Source organism: Physeter macrocephalus, chromosome 19 (assembly GCF_002837175.3).
Source record: "Physeter macrocephalus isolate SW-GA chromosome 19, ASM283717v5, whole genome shotgun sequence".
NCBI lineage: Eukaryota > Metazoa > Chordata > Mammalia > Artiodactyla > Physeteridae > Physeter > Physeter macrocephalus.
In genome coordinates, this window is record NC_041232.1 from 79019389 (window position 1) to 79044435 (window position 25047).

Consider the following 25047-nt stretch of genomic DNA (forward strand, 5'->3'; position numbering starts at 1 on the left):
AACAAATGGGACCTAATGAAACTTAAAAACTTTTGCATAGCAAAGGAAACCATAAACAAGACAAAAAGACAACCCTCAGAATGGGAGAAAATATTTGCAAATGAATCAACAGACAAAAGATTAATCTCTAAAATATATAAACAGCTCATGCAGCTCAATATTAAAAAAACAAACAACCCAATCCAAAAATGGGCAGAGACCTAAATAGACATTTCTCAAAAGAAGGCATACAGATGGCCAAGAAGCACATGAAAAGCTGCTCAACATCACTAATTATTAGAGAAATGCAAATCAAAACTACAATGAGGTAATCACCTCACACCAGATAGAATGGGTATCCTCAGAAAATCTACAAACAACTAATGCTGGAGAGGGTGTGGAGAAAAGGGAACCCTCTTACACTGTTGGTGGGAATGTAAATTGATACAGCCCCTATAGAGAACAGTATGGAGGTTCCTTAAAAAACTAAAAATAGAATTGCCACATGATCCAGCAATCCCACTACTGGGCATGTACCCAGAGAAAACCATAATTCAAAAAGACACATGTACCCCAATGTTCTTTGCAGCACTATTTCCAATAGCCAGGTCATGGAAGCAACCTAAATGCCCATCGACAGATGAATGTATAAAGAAGATGTGGTACATATATACAATGGAATATTACTCAGCCACAAAAAGGAACAAAATTGGGTCATTTGTTGAGACATGGATGGATCTAGAGACTGTCATACAGAGTGAAGTAAGTCAGAACAAGAAAAACAAATATCATATATTAATGCATATATGTGGAACCTAGAAAAATGGTACAGATGAACCAGTTTGCAAGGCAGAAATATCGACACACATGTAGAGAACAAACGTATGGACACCAACGGGGGGCAAGCGGCGGGTGGTGGTGGTGGTGGTGTGATGAATTGGGAGATTGGGATTGACATGTATACACTGATGTGTATAAAATTTATAACTAATAAGGATCTGCTGTACAAAAAAATAAATTAAATAAAATTCAAACATTAAGAAAAAGAAAAGGAAGCTTTTGCTTACACACACGTTATATTTTTCCTTAAAATTTGAATCTCTAAAACATTATCGTGATGATTATTATATAACAACCCCAAATAGTTAAAAGCCTTCCTAAAGTGGCTTATCATAATTCTTTCACTTATTTTAGTGAGGAAATTTATTTTAACAATATCTTAATAATAAAATCAAGTACACAGTTGTTATAAATGAGGTCAAGATAGGTTGATAAGTTACAACAAATATATTTTTTCTGTGTTATGCATTTGCATTTATAGATATGAATTAAAGCAGCCATTCCCTTATTAGAACTTGAGAGAAATGTGAAATGAGGTTTATTTTCTTAACGTTCAGAATTTATTTTCTTATCATAACTATATGAGCATGATTGCAACATTATCCCAAATGAATTGTTCAGTACTTCCACTGATGTAGTAGCTATGTGCTTGAAATATTTTGCAAAAATTCTTGTTATCAACTCTGTTATTTTTTCTCCTTTTACTTATTTTCAGCCAATAAAGCCATGTGAACCAATAAAAATCAACCAAACAAAAAACCAACCAACCACACAAACAAAAAAACTAAAGAACTATGAATAAATTATGAATAATAACATTTTCTTTAAATACAAAAAATATCTGGAGTGAAATCAAAGAAATATTCAAATGCTGATCCAATAACTGCTTTATCTTTCTATCAACTGGGCACCTTCAATAATATTTCCTAAGAAATGAACTTTTACCCCCATGTCTTGAATAGCACCTGGTACATAGTAAACACTTAATAGATGCATGTGAAATTAAGGAATGAAATAAACCAGACATTATAGAAAGGTGACCTAAAGCCCTCCTGAATTTGGACTTTTCCCTTTAAAAATAACAAGATTCAACAACAAAGTTAGAGTAAGAATGGGAATTATTACTGCAATTTATTTGTTCATGATCAACTGAACTCAAGGCTTATTCCATAGTAATACCTCAATGGATAAACTAGAGTTGTTTCTTTTATACTCCTACTTACTATACACAATGATCATATTGCTTGTCCTTGACAAGAATTTCTGTATTTTCTATTTTATTTTCACTCCGTGTATTTTCAAAGCAACAACTATGCTTCATATCAATCTTAACAATCCACCCATTGAGGATAATGCTGGTGATGTTTATCTGGAATATAGTATATGATTCTAGAGTGATCTATTTTTGAAACATTTGTAAACAACTGGACTATTGAAATCTAGATGTATTTCTATGCTATACTGTATTTAAAAATGAGGAAATGAAATATGCTATCTACACTAAATGGAATTCCTAAAATAATTGACATTGAAAATGTTGTGTTATAAACATGAGCTAAACATGAGATAAAATGCAAAATAGCCTAATGTTTAATTCACTGTGATGCTAGTTTTCTGTAAACAGAAGCTCAAGTATAGAATGATCTTTATCTCTTTTATATTTGGGAGACACAATACTGGTACCATCCGGATTTCCATATGCATTTTAGCCATGTGGAAGCTGTACCTTAGGAATCCATTATTGAATCTTTCAGGAAGTGGGTTTCATATTCCAATATGTTTTCACTGCAAATTTCTTATGCTGTATTTGGGAGTAACAGAATTCGTAATTGTCACATATAGAAACTTTATTTTTCTCTTTATTCTTTTCCTTAATTTTGCACAGCAGATGTTGGTAATCAAGTGATATGTATTATACAAAACTACATTCAGTCAATTTTTAAAGACTATTTATTATTGTAAGTAACTGTCACTAAATACTTAAATATATACTGATCTGTAGATTTGCAGCTCAACACAGCTACAATTGGAGCTACTGTTCGTTTCCGGCTTTCTACACAATTGTTAGTATCACATAAGGAAACCATGTAAACATCCAGAGCAGCAGCGTATGCTATCCTCAAGTTAGTCTATTAAACTTTCCTTACAGGCAAGGATTGCTTTTCTTAGGATGGCATACAGCTAAAGAGTTTATTTTGGAGTCAGACAGGTCTGGTTCCAAATTCTCTCCCTGCTGTTTGGCCTTAGACTTGTTACTTAATCTCTATAGAGGAGGCCCATCCTTGTGCCTTCAAATAATGATGGTAAGACTTTGTTCCAAAATGTCTTTTTTTATGGAGTAGTGATAAAGACGGTAACATAGGCAAAGCATTTAGCAGAGTGATTGCCTCTTTCTAAACCCTTGCAAGTCCTAGCTTCATAATCATTAGTATCAATGTCTTTGAATAAAAATACCCAAGTGATTCAAGAATTAGCATGTGAAAGTGCCCACAAGCACATGTTCTCTTGCAAAGGAGGCTCCTGAATTCATTTTGCAGACAGCTAGGTTGGCTGTGTGTGCATTCCAAGGCAGTGGGAAGGATTGGGCTGTGCAGACCTTCCTAGCAAGTCTGGTCCAAACATTAGGGGGTCACCATGGGCTTACAGTTGTGCTGAGACAGGGGTCCTCAAAACCCTGCCAGCTTAGCCAAACTCCACAGCAGGATGCTTTCCAGCTGTGAGTAGCATCCATTATTCTCAATAGATAATCACTTTTTATGAGTGCTGAAGCCTGAAAAAGATGTATGCAGTACAAACATGCATTTTTTAAAATTAAATTTTGCGTTGTGGATCAATAAAAACATCAAAAATAAAATCTGAGCTTCCCTGGTGGCGCAGTGGTTGAGAGTCCGCCTGCCGATGCAGGGGACACGGGTTCAGGCCCTGGTCCAGGAAGATCCCACATGCCACGGAGCAGCAAGGCCCGTGAGCCATGGCCGCTGAGCCTGTGCGTCCGGAGCCTGTGCTCCGCAACGGGAGAGACCACAACAGTGAGAGGCCCGCGTACCGCAACAAAATAAATAAATAAATAAAAATAAATAAATAAAATAAAATCTAACTTTTATTCACAAAATACAAAAGATTGACAAAAATATCAACAGTGTGTATATACCAAAATATATTTTTTAATATATTATCTTTTCTGTTTTTATACGAAGGGTGGAAAATGATCCAACTTCAAATTATTCCCTTGGTCAACTTCAGATTAAACATTAGCAAAATGAAAAAAAGGATTGGGATTTCTAAAACCAGTCGGAAAGTTGATCTGTTTGCAGCTGGACCCAAGTGTCTAATTATATGACATTCATTAAGCATTTTTTTCTTAGGCTCTTAAACTGCACTGGTTCTTTCGGCAGTTTTTTTTTTTTTTTTTTTCAGATTCAAAGGGAATAATTTTCATTTTTTTCATTTTTTGAAATAGACTTTATTTCTTAGAGAAATTTTAGATTTACAGAAAAATTAAGCACAAAGTGCAGTTTCTAAAAACACCCTCTCTCCCTTCACAGATTCTCCTATTATTAACAACTTGCACTAGTGTAGGGCATGTGTAACAATTGGTGAACCAACACCCATACATTATGTTTAATTAAACTCCATAGTTTACGTTAGGGTTCACTCTTTGTGTAGTATAAGCTATGGGTTGTGACAACTGTGTAATGACACATAATCACCCTTACAGTATCATATGGCATGGTTTCACTGCCTTAAAAATCCCTTGTGCTACACTTATACATCTCTCCCCCCACCAAACACCTGACAATCACTGATCTTTTACTGTCTCTATAATTTTGCCTTTTCCAGAATTCCATATAGTTGGAATTATACAGTATATAGCCTTTTTACATTGGCCTCTTTCATTAGCAATATACATTTAAGTTTCCTCCTTTTCTTTTTGTAGCTTAATGTATCATTTGCAAAGACTGTATTTGTAAACCCAATTGAAAAATTTTTAGCAAGACTAACAAAAAAAAGAGAAGAGGCAAATAACTAAAATCAGAAATAAAAATGGAAACATTACTTCCAACCTTTCAGAAATCAAAAAGTATAAGAGAATATTATGAAGAATTGTATTCTAACAAATTAAAGTAAGTGAAATGGAAAAAACCTTTGGAAAAAGCCAAAATTGACTCAAGAAGATATTTTAAAACTCCAAATAGACTTAAACAAATTAAAGAGATTGAATCAGCAATACAAAAGCTTCCAAGGAAGAAAAGTCCTTAACCAAATGGCTTCACTGGTGAATTCTATTAAACATTTAAAGAATTAACACAATCCTTCTCAAAATCTTCCAAACAAATATAAGAGGAGAGAACGCTTCCTGACTCTTTCTGTGAGGCCAGCATTATCCTGTAACCAAAGCCAGATAAAGATATCACAAGAAAATTACAGACCAATATCCTTTATGAATATTAATGTAAAAATCCTCAACAAAATACTACCAAACTGAATCCAACAGCACATGTAAAGGATCATACACCATGATCAAGTGGGGTTTATCCCAAGAATGCAAGGATTCTTCAATATAAGCAAATCATTCAATATGATAAACCATATTAACAAATTGAAGAAGAAAATCCATATGAGCATCTCAATATGCAGAAAAAGATTTCGAGAAAATTCAACACCAATTTATGATAAAAACCCTCCAGAAAGTAGGCATAGAGGGAACTAACCTCAACATAATAAAGGCTGTATATGACAAACCCACAGGCAACATCTTTCTCAATGGTGAAAAACTGAAAGCATATCCACTAAGATCAGGAACAAGACAAGGTTGCCCCCTCTCACCCCTATTATTCAACATTGTTTTGGAAGTTTTAGGCACAGCAATCAGAGAAGAAAAAGGAGTAAAAGGAACCTAAATTGGAAAAGAAGAAGTAAAATCATCACTGTTTGCAGGTGACATGATACTGTACATAGAGAATCCTAAAGACGCTACCAGAAAACTAGTAGAGCTAATCAATGAATTTGGTAAAGTACCAGGATACAAAATTAATGCACAGAAAATCTCTTGCATTCCTATACAGTAATGATGAAAAATCTGAAAGAGAAATTAAGGAAACACTTCCATTTACCACTGCAACAAAAAGAATAAAATACCTAGGAAACCTACCTAAGGAGAAAAAAGACCTGTATGCAGAAAACTATAAGACGCTCATGAAAGAAATTAAGGATGATACAAACAGATGGAGTGATATACCATGTCCTTGGATTGGAAGAATCAACATTGTGAAAATGACTATACTACCCAAAGCAATCTACAGATTCAGTGCAATCCCTATCAAACTACCAATAGCATTTTTCACAGAACTAGAACAAAGAATTTCACAATTTGTATGGAAACACAAAAGACTCTGAATAGCCAAAGCCATCTTGAGAAAGAAAAACGGAGCTGGAGGAATCAGGCTTTGTGACTTCAGACTATACTACAAACTTGCAGTAATCCAGACAGTATGGTATTGGCACAAAAACAGAAATATAGATCAATGGAACAGGATAGAAAGCCCAGAGATAAACCTATGCACAAATGGTCACCTTATCTTTGATAAAGGAGGCAAGAATATACAACGGAGAAAAGGCAGCCTCTTCAATAAGTGGTGCTGGGAAAACTGGACAGCTACATGTAAAAGAATGAAACAAAGGAAACCATAAACAAGATGAAAAGACAACCCTCAGAATGGGAGAAAATATTTGCAAATGAAGCAACTGACAAAGGATTAATCTCCAAAATATACAAGCAGCCCATGCAGCTCAATATCAGAAAACAAACGACCCAGTCCAAAAATGGGCAGAAGACCTAAATAGATATTTCTCCAACAAAGATATACAGATTGCCAACAAACACATGAAAGGATGCTCAACATCACTAATCAGTAGAGAAATGCAAATCAAAACTACAATGAGGTATCACCTCACACCAGTCAATATGGCCATCATCAAAAAATCTACAAACAATAAATTCTGTATAGGGTGTGGAGAAAAGGGAACCCTCCTACACTGTTGGTGGGAATGTATATTGATACAACCACTATGGAGAACAGTATGGTGGTTCCTTAAAAAACTAGAAATAGAATTACCACATGACCCTGCAATCCCACTCCTGGGCATATACCCTGAGAAAACCATAAGTCAAAAAGAGTCATGTACCACAATGTTCATTTCAGCACTATTTACAATAGCCAGGACATGGAAGCATCCTAAGTGTCCACTGACAGATTAATGGATAAAGAAGATGTGGAACATATATACAATGGAATATTACTTAGCCATAAAAAGAAACGAAATTGAGTTATTTTTAGTGAGGTAGATGGACCTAGAATCCGTCATACAGAGTGAAGTAAGTCAGAAAGAGAAAAACAAATATGGTATGCTAACACATATATATGGAATCTAAAAAAAAAAAAAAAAAAAAGTGGTTCTGAAGAACCTAGGGGCAGGACAGGAATAAAGACACAGACACAGACCTAGAGAGTGGCCTTAAGGACATAGGGAGGGGGAAGTGTAAGCTGGGACGAAGTGAGAGACTGGCCATATACATATATCCACTACCAAATGTGAAATAGCTAGCTAGTGGGAAGCAGCCACATAGCACAGGGAGATCAGCTCGGTGCTTTGTGACCATCTAGAGGGCTGGGATAGGGAGGGTGGGAGGGAGATGCCAGAGGGAGGTGATATGGGGATATAAGTATACGTATAGCTGATTCACTTTGTTATTCAGCAGAAACTAACACAACAATGTAAAGCAATTATACTCCAATAAAGATGTGAAAAAACAATAGATCAACGACCTAATAAGTGCTAAAACCTTAAAACTCTTAAAAGAAAATATAGGCATACATCTTCATTACCCTGGATTTGGCAATAGATTCTTAGTTGACACCAAAAGAAAAAAGTGATAAATATAAAAATTAAAAGCTTTTGTTCATAAAAGGACATTAGCAAGACTGTGAAAGCACAGTCTATGGAATAGGCTAAAATATTTTCAAATCACATATGCTAAGGGTTTAATATCAAGAACATATAAAGAATTCCTAAAACTCAACAAAATATAGAAAAAATTCAATTTAAAAATGGGCAAAGAAATTGAATAAATATTTCTCCAAGGAAGATATACAAATGGCCAATAAGTGCATGAAAAGATGCTCAACTTCATTAATCATTAGGGTAATGCAGCTCATAAGCACAATTGTCTATGACTTTACATCTTCTAGTATAGCTATAATTTTAAAAAGCAGAAAATAGCAAGTATTGGTAATGATGTGGAGAAATCGGAATGCTCATACATTGCTGGTGAAAATGTAAAATGATGGAGCTCTCTGAAAAAGTTAGACAGCTCCTCAATAAGCTAAACATAGAATTACCATATGGTCCATATGTTCTATTCCTAGGTATATATACCCAAAAGAATTGGAAATAGAGACAAAATAGATAACTTGTGTGCCAATATTCTCTGCAATATTATTAACAATAGCCCCAAAGTGGAAACAACCCAAGTGTCTATCAACAGACAGATGGATGGATAAAATAAAAAGTGGTAGTTTTGGGTTTAATTTTGTCCCTCCAAAATTCCTAACCTCTAGTATCTCAAAATGTGATCTTATTTAAAAATAGCGTTGTTGGGAAAGTAATTAGTTAAGATGAGATCATACTGGAGTAGGTTGAGCCCTTAATCCAGCATGAATGGTGTCGTTATACAAGTGGGAAATTTGGAGATAGACATGCAGAGAGGGAAGACAATATAAAGAGGCAAAAGGAGAAAATGACCATCTATGAGCCAAGGAGAAAAGCCTGGATTACATCCTTCCTCACAGCTCTCAGAAGGAACCAACCCTGCTGGCTGCTTATTATGGACTCCCAGCCCCCAGAACTGTAAGACAATAAATTTCTGTTGTTTAAGCCACCCAGTCTGTGACCTTTTGTTATAGCAGCCTAGAAAACTAATACAATGGTATGTACATACAGTGAAATATTATTCAACCATAAGAAAGTGATGAAGTTCTCATACAGGCTACAACAATACATGAACCACAAAAGCATTATGCTAAGTGAAATAAGCCAGACACAAAAGGACAAATATTGTACGATTTCATTTGCATAGAATATTTAGAATAGGGAAACTCTTAGAGAGAGAAAATAGAATAAACTTTACCGGGGCTAGGGTGAGGGGAAATGAGCAAAATGGCCTTAGAGTCTCTGGGGTGAAGAAACTGTTTGGAAATAATGATGATGCTTGCAACTAATTCCACTGAATTATATACTTCATAACAGTTCAAATGCAAGTTTTATGTATATTTTACCACAAAAATTCAAATATATGAAAAAAAAAAGAAGTACAATGGGTTAGAAAGCTTCAGAGATCATATTCCAAATGGGAGAGTTTAAAACAATCTTGGAGTCTTTGGATTTATGTACAAAAGGAGTCTTTCTTGTTGACTAGAAGTGCTGCTTTGGATTGTTATGACTCAAGTATTGGGCACAGATTGGTGAAAGCAGAGGGTGGAGGTTAAGAGTTAGTGAGGAAGCCAGGTCAGCAAGGACCAATATTCAATTCTGAGTAGCCATAAACCTTTGCTAAAATATTTTTTTTTCTAATTAATCAATTAATCTTGTTGACTAGAAGTGCTGCTTTGGATTGTTATGACTCAAGTATTGGGCACAGATTGGTGAAAGCAGAGGGTGGAGGTTAAGAGTTAGTGAGGAAGCCAGGTCAGCAAGGACCAATATTCAATTCTGAGTAGCCATAAACCTTTGCTAAAATATTTTTTTTTCTAATTAATCAATTAATAAATTTATTTATTTATTTTTGGCTGCGTTGGGTCTCCATTGCTGCATGCGGGCTTTCTCCAGTTGCAGCCAGCGGGGACTACTCTTTGTTGCAGTGTGCAGGGCTTCTCATTACGATGGCTACTCTTGTTGCAGAGCACAGGATTCAATAGTTGTGGCGCACGGGCTCAGTAGTTGGGGCTCGTGGGCTCTAGAGCGCAGGCTCAGTATTTGCGGTGCACGGGCTTAGTTGCTCCGCAGCATGTGGGATCTTCCCAGACCAGGTCTTGAACCTGTGTCCCCTGCATTGGCAAGCAGATTATTAACCACTGCACCAACAGGGAGGCACTTGCTAAAATCTTAATGTAGCAGTTTAGGTGAATGGAAAATTCACTCATATCTATTTATAATCTCTTGAGTTTCCTTTTTCAGTTCCCTTCATTATCCCCATATTTCATGCCCCTGCTTTAAAAAAAAAAAAAAAAAACTAAATTAAAAAAATATGTAGTTGGGAAAGACTGAAATAATCATAATAAATTATAATCAAAAGATAGACATCAAGCACTGTTCTTTTTTTAAATGTGATGTCAACTCAGTTAAAGTTCATATTAGCAATTTAATTTTTCTATCAACCCTGAGAAGCAGGCATTGTTCTGTCAATTATGAGAGAGAAATTTGAGGCTGAGAGTATGTAAAGTATGCAGGCCAAGATGAGGTGGAAATGGGATTAAGACCAAGTCTGTCGGACTCTGACATCCGTGGTTATTTCATTGTATTCTGCTGTGGCTTCCTGTTCAAGGAAATGCACAGTAATGAGAGGGAAGGGATAGATCTGTATTGAGAGCTTGTGGTAGGTTAGAAGAATGGTTATCCTCCCTGCTCCCTGGGGAATCGCTTGATTACTAAAATTTTCTTTTGCTGTCTTTGGGGAAAAAAATTCACCTTATAATCATCAATTATCAAGAATATCGTAAGCCCCAAAGGGTGTAAATCAGTTCCTTTTGGGTAAGCAAAAGCAACGCCCGTTTTTTTAAGACAGAAGCCAAGTTACTTAATTAACATTAAAATAAAGTAAAATAAAGACAGTTATACTTAAATTTTAGCAACTTAAAATAATTTCAATCGATAGTGCCATGGAAAGACTGGAAAATCAGAAATTTCCACATCAAAGAGTCAAGTGGGGTCACAAAAAGAGACAAGTTAAGGCAGTGAGAGAAAAGGTGAGAGAGGCATGGAGATGTGTGTTCATATAACAGTTTTGAGGGAAAGAATGTAAAAGTGTCTGACATATGATTGACTCGACGTTTGAGTGACTTCCCTTACTTCCTCCCTCCCTCCCTCCCCCCTCACCTTCCTTCCTTCCCTCCCCCCTCACCTTCCTTCCTTCCTCCTTCGTTTTTCTCTCTCTAGTGCCATGAAAATACGAAACTAAATCAATCTTTCATAAATCACAAAATAAAACAAGTAACGTTCTGTAAGGAGCATCTGGTGTTCTGGTGTAGAGTTGCCAAGTGTCTTTTGAATATTCACTCAGCAGGGTATCTGCAATTTAAATACCTTGTTATAGTTGATAAGGGTTGTCAAAGAAGCACATTAACTTGCCTTAGGGATTAATTTTGGGCTTTACAGATTTCACGTGTGTGAATAAGATAAGCCTGTAACATGAGTCGCACAATCTCAAAAGGCTATACTTACATCTTTCATGCAGTTAGAGTTTGAACAATCAAATATATCTCAGGCTGTATTTTAGTAAAAATAATTATTCAAATATATACTATTGAAGATGTTATTAAACAGTTAATTCTACACTTACATATTTGAATTAATAGTAATGTGAAATATAGCCATTATAGACATTTCTCTTTAAAGGTAAAAACTAGTTTAGTATACAGTTAACAATGCATTACAATAAGTCACTAATAGGTTAATTTAGAAAAAAAGTAAGAATTGCTTGATTTAAGCAAGTTTTGCATCTCATTGCTACTTTAGAGAAAACCTTTAGTTTAACTTTTATGTTTTACAAAACTCTGCCTATGCTAACAAAAAAAATGGTAATTTCTACATATGAACATCTGAAATCAATCCCCCAAAGAGAGAAGAGTAGATAGAAGAGAAGTAATATACACATTGGAGACTATATTTTTTCCTCAGCATTTTCAGTAAGTCTGAAAATAAGACAAATTGCCTTTTATATTACCCTTTTTGATATTTCTTTTCCTACATTGTTGTCACTGAATGTGGGATTTCTTCTACAGTTAAGAGATATATTTGTTTCAATGAGGTCACAACCATCCCTGGTTTACCAGATGACTAGTTTACCACATTCACCAACTGCCTGCAGGTATGCATACCCATATTCTTTGCCTTGAGGAAAAATCAACATATCTTGAAAATCAAAACTATTGATATTATTGTAAGTTTCTTTCAGCTTTTATTTTATTGCAGTGCTTTCTGTTTTGTATTCCATAGTTGTAATATTATTGCATATAAGATTTGCTTCCATGAGGGCAAATAATTTTGATAAGTAAGCATAATTTTCACAGAATGCATCATTCTATTTGCATGAAAACTTAATAGCATTCCAGTATGATTTTGTACACCTTTATATAGTTTATCATTGATTTTATATTATCAAAATTGTACAAATAAAAAATATTGTCTCACTCTTCAACTAATAATTTCCCCTGTGGGTTCTTTATACTTGAGAATGAATTAGTATAAATGATTAGGTATTCTATTAAAGGTAGTTTTTAAACTGTGTGTTTAGAATAAATCTTAATTTAATCGAACTAATGTTTCTCATCAAAATGCCAGTCTATATTCTTTAGAAAATGACACAGGATATACAGAATTATATGTAGCATTCTTAGCACACAATTTATCAATAAATGTTAGTTTATTGATCTGGTTTTAAATCTCTAATATATTATATTTTACACACAGGCATTCCTATACAGGATTTTTAAAAATGCTAATAAAAGAGCATATCCATTTAATTTTGGTATTCACCTATATCTGCCTATGATGGCCATGGGCTGCTCACCGACACTCTAGTTTATGAACTTTGACTTAGAGGCAATCATGCATAGATTGTTGTTGACAGAGGTCAGGCGTTAGTCTGTGACCACTGGTCAAGTTGTCTCACTGAGCAGAGACAGCAGTCTGTGTGCATTACAAGTATAATGCACAAAAGGGAATATCATTGTTAAAATTGCTACTGTAGTTCACTGAATATTGATGTAGAGGTCCTTAAACACATATGGCCGTTGTACAGTGTTCTGGTGGTTTTGGAGGTAAAATGTCCTCTTTTACCTAAAGAACCAAAATGATATATATGATAGATGTCTTTGTCCTCTGCTTATATATATATACACATATAATTGTTTTTGAATATCATTTTATGTAATAATTGAAGGATATATCTACATAAGACCGAAGTACACCTGTTGCTTTGCATTTTGGACCTCTTATTCTGGTAACAAAAGTAGTTTATTTTCATTTGTTAATGACCCCTTCCCCTTTCTCAGCCTATGTAATTTGATTCCAACCCTACTCACCCATGTGTCGACAAATAATAATAATTGTGTGTATATAATATGTATACATACATATTTTTTGACTGATACAAATTTTATTTTTCATGCTAAAATTTTTACAAATTTGATTTTGTCATGCACAATTACAAGAGGAACAGTTACAAGTGAATTTTAAAAATAGTATTTGTGGGCACTTCTATTTGTTTTACTCTCATAAGCATGTTTTGTTACAGGTACAGCAACAATAATTACAATTACAGAACTGCTCAACTTGGAAATTTAATAAGTATGTTATGATGGAGGCTAGTATCTAATATAAACAAAGAGTAAGTGCCCAAACATAGTCTCACACTCTATATTATTCTAACATATACACTCCGAAAGGACTCCCTCACATTGTTAGCACATCCATCCCCTCACTTTTCTTTTTTGGTGAAAACATTTAAGTTCTTCTCTCTTAGCAAATTTCAAATATACAGTACAGTATTACCAACTATAGTCACCATGTTGTACATTAGATCCTCAGACCTTATTCATCGTATAATTGGAAATTTATACCAACCACACCCTATTTCCCCTAGCTCCCAGTTAGCCCTTGGCAACCACTTTTCTATTTTGTTTCTATGATTCTATGATGTTGATTTTTTTGTTTGTTTTTGTTTAGATTCCACATATTACTGACACCATGCAGTACTTGTCTTTCTGTGTCTGACTTATCTCATTTAGTGTGATACCCTGAAGTCCCCACCCATGTTGTCACAAATGGCAGGATTTCCTTCCTTCTCGTGGCTGAAAAAAAAAAAAAAAAAAAAAAAAAAAAAAATATATATTTGCATCCTTTCTCTCTGAGACCTGAGAGCTTTTCAACCAGTACTCCAGACGGCTGCTACCTCTCAGTTGGTGTTGATATCTTATATACACTACTAGGTATAAAACAGGTAACTAATGAGAACCTACTGTATAACAAAGGGAACTCTACTCAATGCTCTGTGGTGACCTAAATGCGAAGGAAATCCAAAAAGGAGGGGATATATATATACGTATAGCTGATTCACTCTGCTGTACAGCAGAAACGAACACAACATTGTAAAGCAACTATACTCTAATAAAAATTAATTTAAAAAATCAAACAGTAAAGTGGAAGTAGGTGCAAGCCTCCTTCTCCTAACTAATTAAATGCATGCATTAGAAACTACACAGAGTATGCTTGAAGGGGAGGCCATCCGTAATCTGCTTGTGAAATTTGCAGTTAGATAGTTACCCACTCAGGTGATTTTTGCCACATCTACATTAAATTTGCATCTGGCTGAAAAAAAAAAAAAAAAAAAATAAAAAAAAATATATATATATATATATATATATATATATATATATATATACAGTTGACCCTTGAACAACATGGATTTGAACTGCAAAAGTCCACTTATATGCAGATTTTTTCAATAAATATACCATTGGCTCCCCTTATCTGTGAGTTCCATATCTGGATCGTGTACTATGTTCGATGATATTCAATTGGTTGGCTCCACAGATAAAGAACCTGTGGATTCAGAGGGCCAATGATAGGATTTGAGCATCTGTGGATTTTTGTATCCAAGGTGGGTCCTGAAACCAATCCCCCTTGGATTCTGAGGGACGACTGTATGGATATATACCACATCTTTTTTTTTTTTTTTTTGCGGTACACGGGCCTCTCACTGTTGTGGCCTCTCCCGTTGCGGCGCACAGGCTCCGGGCGCGCAGGCTCAGCAGCCATGGCTCACGGGCCCAGCCGCTCCGCGGCATGTGGGATCTTCCCGGACTGGGGCACGAACCCGTGTCCCCTGCATCGGCAGGCGGACTCTCAACCACTGCGCCACCAGGGAAGCCCCCACATCTCTTTTTTAGTTAATTCATCACTTGATAGACACAAGTTGTTTACATATTTGCTGACTGTGAGTAGTGCTGTAATGAACGTGTGTATGCAGATATGTCTTTGATAACCTTCTTTTCCTTTGGCTATATACTGAAGAGTGGGATTGCTGGATCAAATGGAGTTCTATTTTTTTTTTTTTCTTGAGGAAAAATATTTTATTTTTTCTATCACTTTGGGGGGAACCTCCATACTGTTTTCCATAGTGCTGTGCCAATTTACCAATAATATTTAAAACTAAAATGCCATGTGCTAGGCACATGCTAAGCCAGTTATTCCATTCCATTTCAATGCTTTAGATATTGTCACATCATCTATGCTAGTTCATTTAGAATCAATTCCAGAAAGTTCTCTGGAGTTATTCAGAAAAAGGCTTGCTTTGTAGTCTAGGATTCTTAACCATAAAATTACGTAAGACTACAGTTTGCTGGTAACAACTATGAGGGGAGAACTGTCAAAGAGCAAAGCCAATCCAGGAAAATCAGAAGCAAATAATGAAAGAGACTGTCTTCATGCTAAGGCTTCAAGTCCCTGACCTGATACCAACCAGTTACATGAACCAAAATTATTTTTTCTTAAAACTAAATTTGAATTAATTTTGTATCAACTAATATCTGAGAAAACTCTTGATTAAGATTGTTTTGTATTTTTCCAATTAATCTGATTTAAAAAGTCAAAAGAAAATTTTGCATAATAGACCAAATCATCCACAGATTGACTGATGTTTAGTTTATACTAGTTGTCTTAGTTTTGTATGAAAACTGTGGAGAAAACACAGTATGTATTCGGAATTAACTCTGTGAAGAAATAATATTAATTCAACTCTTCCTCTTCTTGCCTTTTTGTTTGCTATTTTTTCAGAATCAAATAGTCATTATTTATTCCTACACAGTCACTTTAGGTAGTCCATCTAAATAGGTTTCAAGAAGTAAAGTACAATTTTATCTTAAAATAGAAAAAGCAAACATATTTTTAACAATTGCTATGAATTAAAATGAAAATTTTATTCACTTGAAAATAGCACATCATGGAATTAGCAATGACTATTGAAATGTAAGTATTTCGTTTTGTTAAAATTTCCCATCAGAATCAGATTCAAAGGAAAAATTAAACCAGAGAGTTTCATAAAATCAAACAATCTCCATTGGAATGAAGTTTCAAAATAATGGGAGAAAATGCAACCATTATATCCTGGAATAATATGATACAGTATTCATGTAAAAAAAAAAATCAGAATAGCCTTTCATTTCTATGAGCGGGAAGAAGAGGAAAACCAAAAGGAAGCATGATAAATATAAAAAATTAGGAAATGATGTGTTAGAATTTCTCTTGTGAGGGCATAACCTGAAATGCAATTTTCATTGTTCAGATTAATGTATTTAATTTACAGTAGAATTAGGAAGAACCCATTCCCTTTCAATGGAAATAAGGTTGTAGGACCACAGAAATAGTGTTAGAATCCAACATTACGTATTTTAACTATGCAAAGCTAGACACTTATTCCTTACAGTACTTGAGGGAACTTTACAAAAATAATCACATGCTTAAAATAGGAAATATCTGTCAGAGCGAGATGAAAGCACATTTTGCCCAAGAGCCTTCGTTTCCAGCTCCACTATACTACAACAGGCCCCTGAGTGCAAATGGCATCTGCCATTGAGCTGTATCTCTGAACTTTGGTTATTTGGCCACTTGCGTACGTGTTTTTCTCTCTGCTAGAGTTAATTCATATATATGAAGACGCACAAAATGGCCGCCCCAGTGGCCCAGCCCACGTCGCAAATCTACACCTAAATCAGCCTGTCAAAGAAACAACATGCACCAATCACCATCCTCCAACTCAGCCTTACTAGCTCCCCTTACCCTGGAAAATAGAACCTGCTACCCTACAAGAAAATCCCGGACCTCCTAGCCAATCACGCCCCATTTTGCTTGTATCTTCTAATGCTCCGTAAAACTTGGTCTTGCCCCAAATCCCTCAGGAAGGGTTCTCCACCGCTTGCCAGGCACTGTACTCCCCCAGTCCATGGCTGTTTTCCTTTAATAAAGGACATCAAACTCATCACTAAATTGTTTTAGTTTTGTCATTTGACATTTCATGCTATCTTATACGTCCCTTACGGTAAGCATCCAGTATTCCTGACTCACTGCACTGAACCTAGTTATTTAATTTTTTAAATGAATATATTCAAATAATTGAGTGTTTCTTTCACTATAAAACGCATCCTTGATTTAAATGTTAACTCTCTGTTAAATACCTTATAATTTTCCTGGTGTTATCTGGAAATGGATCATATCCCTAGACTCGTGTCACTGCTAATTTGGTGAATTGGAGCTAAGTGGCTGAGGTTCTTCAGGACATGAAATATCTGCAGAAATGTCACTGGGCACCCGGAGTAACAGAAATGACTCATCACTTTTTTTCAGGGGAGGTGGGTGATTTGCATACCCTTCTCTTCTATCAATTAAGTAACAGTTAACTGACATAACTTAGAGGTGCTCTATCCTAATATATATTTTCTCTAACTGCTGTGGTTGGGAAGTTTTGCAAATCAATCTATTTTGCTATTTTAATAGGAACCAATCAGAAGCAGCTTATATCTCACTATCTCGGATAAACAATGAATTCCTGTTACCAGAACTAACTTTCTAAAACACAGACATGAGAAAACTGAATAGAATGTACACATTTTAGCGTGGGATAAATGACACCTCACAATTAGGACTAAGTTTACTTTTCAACACTCAACCCAAGCCTCAAACCATTTCCAGCTTCAGTCTGAGATAGTCCTTGTCTAACTGTCAAGAGCACTGCATTATAGCAAAGAACTTAGACTTCCCTTGAGTCTACACGCACTCATTATTTTCTTACTGCCATGCCTGATGTCTTTGTGCCTCTTTCCTAGGGTTTAACTGCAAAACTGAATACCATTACTCTTATTCCACTACTTTCCATTAACCTTTAAGACAACATAATTTGCTTCTTTAACACCCTAAAGAGGATTTACAAACTTGGAGGTTCCCCCAAATGATTTGTAATGCGATATAGGATTCATGAAGCTTATGGGAAGAATTGTGCAGTTAGTACCTATTCAGTTTCTCCCATATCTCTCCCTAGAAAGCAGCATCACATATTTCAATCTGACTTTATTTATTCAATTCATTAATAGATATCCAAAGTTCTAACAAATTCCATATGGTTAATATAGTTAATTATACCTTTTTCACTTTGTAGGGAAAGTTTCTATGATGAAGAAAAATGTATTTGAAGTCTTTCATTTCATGGGACTTCCCCAGAGGTCCAGTGGTTAAGGCTCTGAGCTTCCACTGCAAGGGGTGCAAGTTCAATCCCTGGTCGGGGAACTAAGATCCCACATGCCATGCGGCCAAAAAGAAAACAAGAAACAAAAACAACAACAACAACAACAAAACCCTTAAAAAATAAAGTCTTTCATTTCCATTCTATGGTTACTTTCACCTAATGACATAATACTTTTTCCATCCGCTTTCAATTTTGCTTTAATTGAAGAATTATGCAGAATATAAATATATATGTCATTGAATTTTCTCAACAGAAATGTATCTGAGTAACTGCCCACAAAGTCAAAGACTGAGACATTACTAACACCCCAAGCCTTTCTTGGGGTGTTTGTCCCATTCACTCTCCTACTGCATCCTTCTAAATGAGACTATTATTCTGCCTTCTAACACATGGGTTAGCTCTGCCTGTTTTGAATTTTATCTATATGAGTGCCTTGGCAGGCATTTTTAGTGTATGGCTTCTTTCAATTAGCACCATGATTAGGATGTTTAGCTATACTTTTTGCATGGAGTTGTAGGTTTTTCCTTGTATAGTGTCCCATTGTATGAATGAACTACACTTTTAAGTATGTATTTCACTATTGATAAAACTTGGGTTGGGATTAATTTTGACACTTTTTTTTTTTTTTTTTTTTTTTGTGGTATGCGGGCCTCTCACTGCTGCGGCCTCTCCCGTTGCGGAGCACAGGCTCCGGACGCGCAGGCCCAGCGGCCATGGCTCACGGGCCCAGCCGCTCCGCGGCACGCGGGATCCTCCCAGACCGGGGCGCGAACCCGGTTCCCCCGCATCGGCAGGCGGACGCGCAACCACTGCGCCACCAGGGAAGCCCCAATGTTGACACTTTTGAATTAATGCTGCTATACATATTCTTATCTAAGTCTTTAGGTGAGCACATCATTCATTTATTTTGAGTATTTACAACAGTAGTAGAATTGTAGGCTCATAGGACTAAACTCCTTCTTGTTTTTCTTAAAACATTTTTACAAGCTTTTCTTGAGATTAGAGCACACTTTGTGCACAGTTAAGATCCACCCCACATTTGTCTTGATAATTTATGCAATTTTAATATTTTCTTTAGTACTATATGAAGCTATGGCCAATATGGCCGATGATGGGTTTGACAAGTGTGGAAATAGAGGTACTTCCTTGGAGTCAACCATCTGGGGTAGAGAGTTTCATCTGTTACATTTTCATGCCAAGTAGGTGTTACTTCATCATAAAATGACAACAGCCCGGAAGAGGATAAAATTACTGGATTTTATCCTTCTTGCCCCAGCTGAAAATAAACCACAATCTCTCCATGTCTGCTGCTTTTTTTAAAAAAATAAATTTTAAATTTACAACAGTTTTAATTTATAGAAAGATAGCACAGAGATTTCCCATATGTTCCACACTCATTTTCCCCTATTATTAATATCTTTACATTATGCGGTCATTCTTTACAATTAATGAACTAACTGACACATTATTATCTGACAAAATATTATAGCATTTAATTAAATTGATTATGTGTGTGTGTGATGTTATCTCCATATAGCAGTGGGCAGTGCAGAAATGTAGACTCTCATTACAATAAGTAACCAGAGGGTTTGATTCAAAGAAGAGAAAAACTAAAGATAAAGGTAAATGAAGGAGGATAGTGAATGAATACATAGACCATAGGAAAAATTAAAGAATCACAAAAATAAACAAACTGAACTAGAAATGGTACAACAGTATTCACAAGAATGTCCAAAATGTTTCACCGATGGAATGTTTTTTTCATATGTTTTGAAGTTTTAGGTGCATGTTTGAATAGATTGTCTAGATCAGAGCCAGACATGCAATAGAACACTCTGAGATGATTATCTGAACACTTGAAATGTGTCCAATGCAGCTGAGGAACTGAATTTCTAACTAATTTTAATTAATTTAATTTTAAATTTAAATAACTGTATGTGGCTAATCGCTACCATACTGAACAACACAGGAACAAATATTGCAAGTGATATTTTATTTACTTTGCTGTATGTCTTAAGAACACATTGATATTCATAAGTAAGAGAAATAGACATATATATCACTGTTGTTTTTCTTTTTTCAGAATATTTTTACTTGTTTTATTTTAGGCCGTGCCGTGTGGCTTGCAGGATCTTAGTTCCCAGACCAGGGATTGAACCTGTGGCCCCTGCAGTGGAAGCGCAGAGTCTTAACCACTGGACCGCCAGGGAAATCCCTGTATCACTGTTTTTATTGAAAATAATTTTTAACATCACTTTTGCCTCCTTATGAATGTTAGCCATGCTTAGCATAATAATATTGATGTATTTTTACTTCACAGAAATTTTCAAATTGATTACTGATTATTCATCTACTTCTTGATGTCTGTGAAACACCTATTGTCTAGTAAATGTGTAGAATTCATATCATTCATTTAAAGATTTTATATTTACTCTCAAACTCATCTAAATTACCTAATTGATTTTGCTTTTTCTTATCTTTCATGTTGTGTTTTATTTTGTTTGGCTCTATTGTTTACATAACTGACTTACATCAAGGGCATGTATATTTGGTTTACCATTGGATCCTTAGTACAGGCATGGTGCCTACCTATGCAATTTACGTGGTAAATATTTATTGGTTGAAAGAATTAAATATTGAATAATAAAGCTGCTTAAAAATTTTCTTTAGAGTAGAATATAATTAAATCAATAAATATTGAATAAGTCTGAGGAAATATGTAAACACTGCAAATATTGATATGCAACAATGGGTCATTTTTTAATTGAGCTTTATTTTTCTCTTATCGTTTAGTAGATTATTTAAAATATAAGTATGATTATCTAAAGATTTAAAAGGTGATCAAATTTATGTCTCTTATGTTTGCTCATTTTCTAAGGAGTAGTTTCTGTATGTGCTAATTGGATGGGTAGAATTTGAACCACCTGCTGTAAAATGAATCCATTTAGCAACATTCTCCATGTAATAGGACTAATCTTACTTGCAATTTCTCTTCTATTAAAGCGGTAATGAATGCAAGTGGTGTTCTAAACAGTTTATTTTCATATAGTTGGTGAAGTTTAGCTGGCTGCAGAGTATGAGGGGAGGGAATGATTACGGCGTCATTATTGCCATGGGAAAGGTGTTGCCTCATAACTAAGCAGAGATCAGGATCATAACAAAGTCGATTTCTGGAGGTGGCCTGTCTAAGAAACACTCCTGTAATGCCCTGTAAGATTTTGTGGACTATATCATGGAGAAACAAAACAAAACTCTGCTTGAGTGAAAAAAAGGTAAACTAACCTAGCAGTAAACAGCATATTAGGTTTTGTTTGAGTTTCCTATGTGGTAGCTCTGTGAGCTTGTAAAGTAATTTTATATCTTATTGTCTTAAAATATGCAGAAACTCAAAATGACTACACCTCAAATAATTTGAAAAAAGACCTAATTTGACTTTCAGATTGTTAGAGGGTTAAAGTTTCATGCTCCGTATAAATATACATATACACCATTTATCACTAGATAATTTACTGAATGTAATATATCATTTTCTAAATGTTCTGTAAATTGTTCAGTTCTTGAATCAATCTCTCACTCTTTCTATATATAATATATTATATAATATTATAATATATTAAAATGTATCAAAAGAAATATATATATCTTCCATTTTAATACTTACCATAAAAAAAATCCTGTAGTTAAATCTCTTGGTCTGCTTTGTACTGCATCTATTCTTGCACAGCTGAACATGGTTATAAACAGACAAAATCTGCAACCATGCTGACCTATCAGAGTTTGGGGGAGGGAGTTAATAAGGAGAGTACAGTGTCTTTGAGTAAGGAGCAGAGCCTTGTATATATATAATTCATGAAAACTTGTCCCAGTAAATTGGGTTTCCCTATCACCAGATAGATAAATTGGAATGCCCTAGTTAAGGGAACTAAAAAATAACAGCTTTCAGACTCTGTAAATGTCATGACATTCTGATTACTGAATGCTTCAGACTGAGCAAAAATAAACATACTGTTGCTAGTACATAATCAAAATCGATAGTGGGAAGTAATTGCTAAAAATCCATTTGGAGGTGCTCAGTGGTTCCCTATACCTCACCTTTATAAGGTTACCAGGATTACATTGCTTAAAAAGAACGTATGTGAAGGCAACGTCCACTGCTAGATCAGAAAAGTTTCTCCACCAATGTTTCCTCAATATTACAGCCAACTTGTCCTGGTGTAACGTGTTGTCACATGAAAGATTTTGGCAATTACCCATCTGAGGTTATCTGGTGCTACCAAGGAGACCATTTGGTTTTACTAGGTTTTATAAACCTCAAGATTCTTACTATGTTTAAAACGAAAAACATAGCACTGTCTTATGATGATAAAGTATGTACATCTAATACATATATAAATTATCATATAAATAATGGGGGATGGATAATCCCCTTTATTTGTTAAGTTTTCTACATTTCCCATTAAGTGACACAACTCTAAGATAATTGCACAAAGTTAAGGATGTAAGTTTTTATCTGTAGAGCAACCACCATGGTATAATGCAAAGAGGTATAGCTAAACCTCTCAATAGATTAAATAGAAGAAGACACAAAAAGAGACACAGAAAACAGATGAAACAAAAGGAAAATAATGTAAAATTGTGAATGTAAATCTAACTATATTGATAATTACCTTAAATAGCAAACACTCCAATTAAATCATGTCATAATGAATAAAAAAAGTAAGATCAATTATGTGCTGGCCATGAGAGACATGCTTTAAATATAAAGACACAATAAAGAAGTAAATAGCTGGCATGAAAGAGCAGCATTTTAGAGCTATGAAAGGGGATATTATAAACAATTTTATGCCATCAGTCATTAGATAAAATGGACATCTTGGATTGAATGGACACATGTTTTGAAAGAGATATCTTTTTTTTTGTTTTTTTTTTTAAAATTCTCGTGTGTATACACCCAGCAGTGGAATTGCTGGGTATTATGGTAATCCTACGTTTAACTTATTGAGTAACTGTCAAACTGTTTTCCACACAGACTGCATCATTTTACATTCCCACCACCAATATATGAAAATTACTATTTCTCTATATCTTCACCAATATTTTTTTCCATTAAAAAATAAGTTGGCCAAGCTAGTGGATTTGTAGTGACATCTCATTGTGCATTTGATTTTTATTTCTCTACTAAAAAACCAGTGAGAAGTTGGACTCAGTGTCCTAAAAACCAGTGCCTGGAACAAGAAAAATAACATCCAAGAAGATGGCTTAACTATCCAGAGCTCCATCCAATATTAATAGGACTTTCTAATTCTAATGTCCATCTGCATCTTTTCATTCCTTGAATACCCATGTCTAATTATATATTTTTTCCAAAACTATAAATACTCACATTTTCAATTATGAAAACAGTACACAGGCATAGAAAAAAGAATTACAGCACAAAGAAGAAAACGAAAGTCAGCAATCACACTATAGTTGGTTGACAAATGTCCCCCGCCCCCAGATTCATATCCACTAGGACCTTCCGAATGTGACGTTATTAAGAAATAGGGTCTTTGCAAATATAATTAAGTTAAGGCTCTCTAGTTTAAATCAATCTGGATTGGGATGGGACTTAAATCCCATGACTGGTGTCCTTGTAAGAAGAGAAGACACAAAGACATAGGGAGAAGGCCATGTGAAAACGAAGGCAGAGATTGGAGTTATGCTCCCATAAGCCTAGGGATGCCCGGACCACCACAAACCGAAAGAGGCAAGAAAAGATACTCCCCTAGAGCCTTGGGAGGGTGTGTGACCCTGCTTGACGCCTTTGAATATCTGGCCTCCAGAACTGTGAGAGAATACATTTCTGTTGTTTTAAGCCATCCGGTTTGTGGAAATTTGTTGCAGCAGGTCTAGAAAACTAACACACCTATTAACCCCAGATAGCTAGGTCAACTGTCTGAAGTAATTTTCAACATTTTTTTGTATGAATATATTTATGCATATATGTATGGTATATATTTATATATATGATATATATTTATATATATGATAGAGAAAAAGAGAGGGTAACATATATTTTATATATATTTATATATATGATAGAGAAAAAGAGAGGGTAACAGATAAAGAGATGGAGTCAGTAAAGGCACATCTAATTTTAAAAAGTAACTTCTTCCTGGATGTGGTTTATAGATACAGTGGAATATTACTCAGCCATAAAAAATGAAATCTTGCCATTTGCAGCAACATGAATGGATCAAGAGGGTAATATGCTAAGTGAAATAAGTCAGACAGAGAAAGACAAATTACTTCGTGATCTCACTTATATGTGGAATCTAAAAAACAAAACAAACAAACAAGCAAAATATAACAAAAACAGACTCACCAATACCGGGAACAAACGAGTAGTTGCTAGAAGGGAAGAAGATGGGGAGGTGGGCAAAATAGGTGAAGAGGATTAAAGGTACAGACCTGCAGTTACAAAATAAATAAGCCATGGGGATGTAATATACAGCATAAGAAATTTGGTCAATAATATTTTAATAATTTTGTATGGGGATAGATGGTTACTAGACTTACTGTGGTGGTCATTTCATAGTGTATGCAAATGTCAAATCACTAGGTAGTACACCTGAAACTAAAATAATATTGTATGTCAAGTATATTTCAATTAAAAA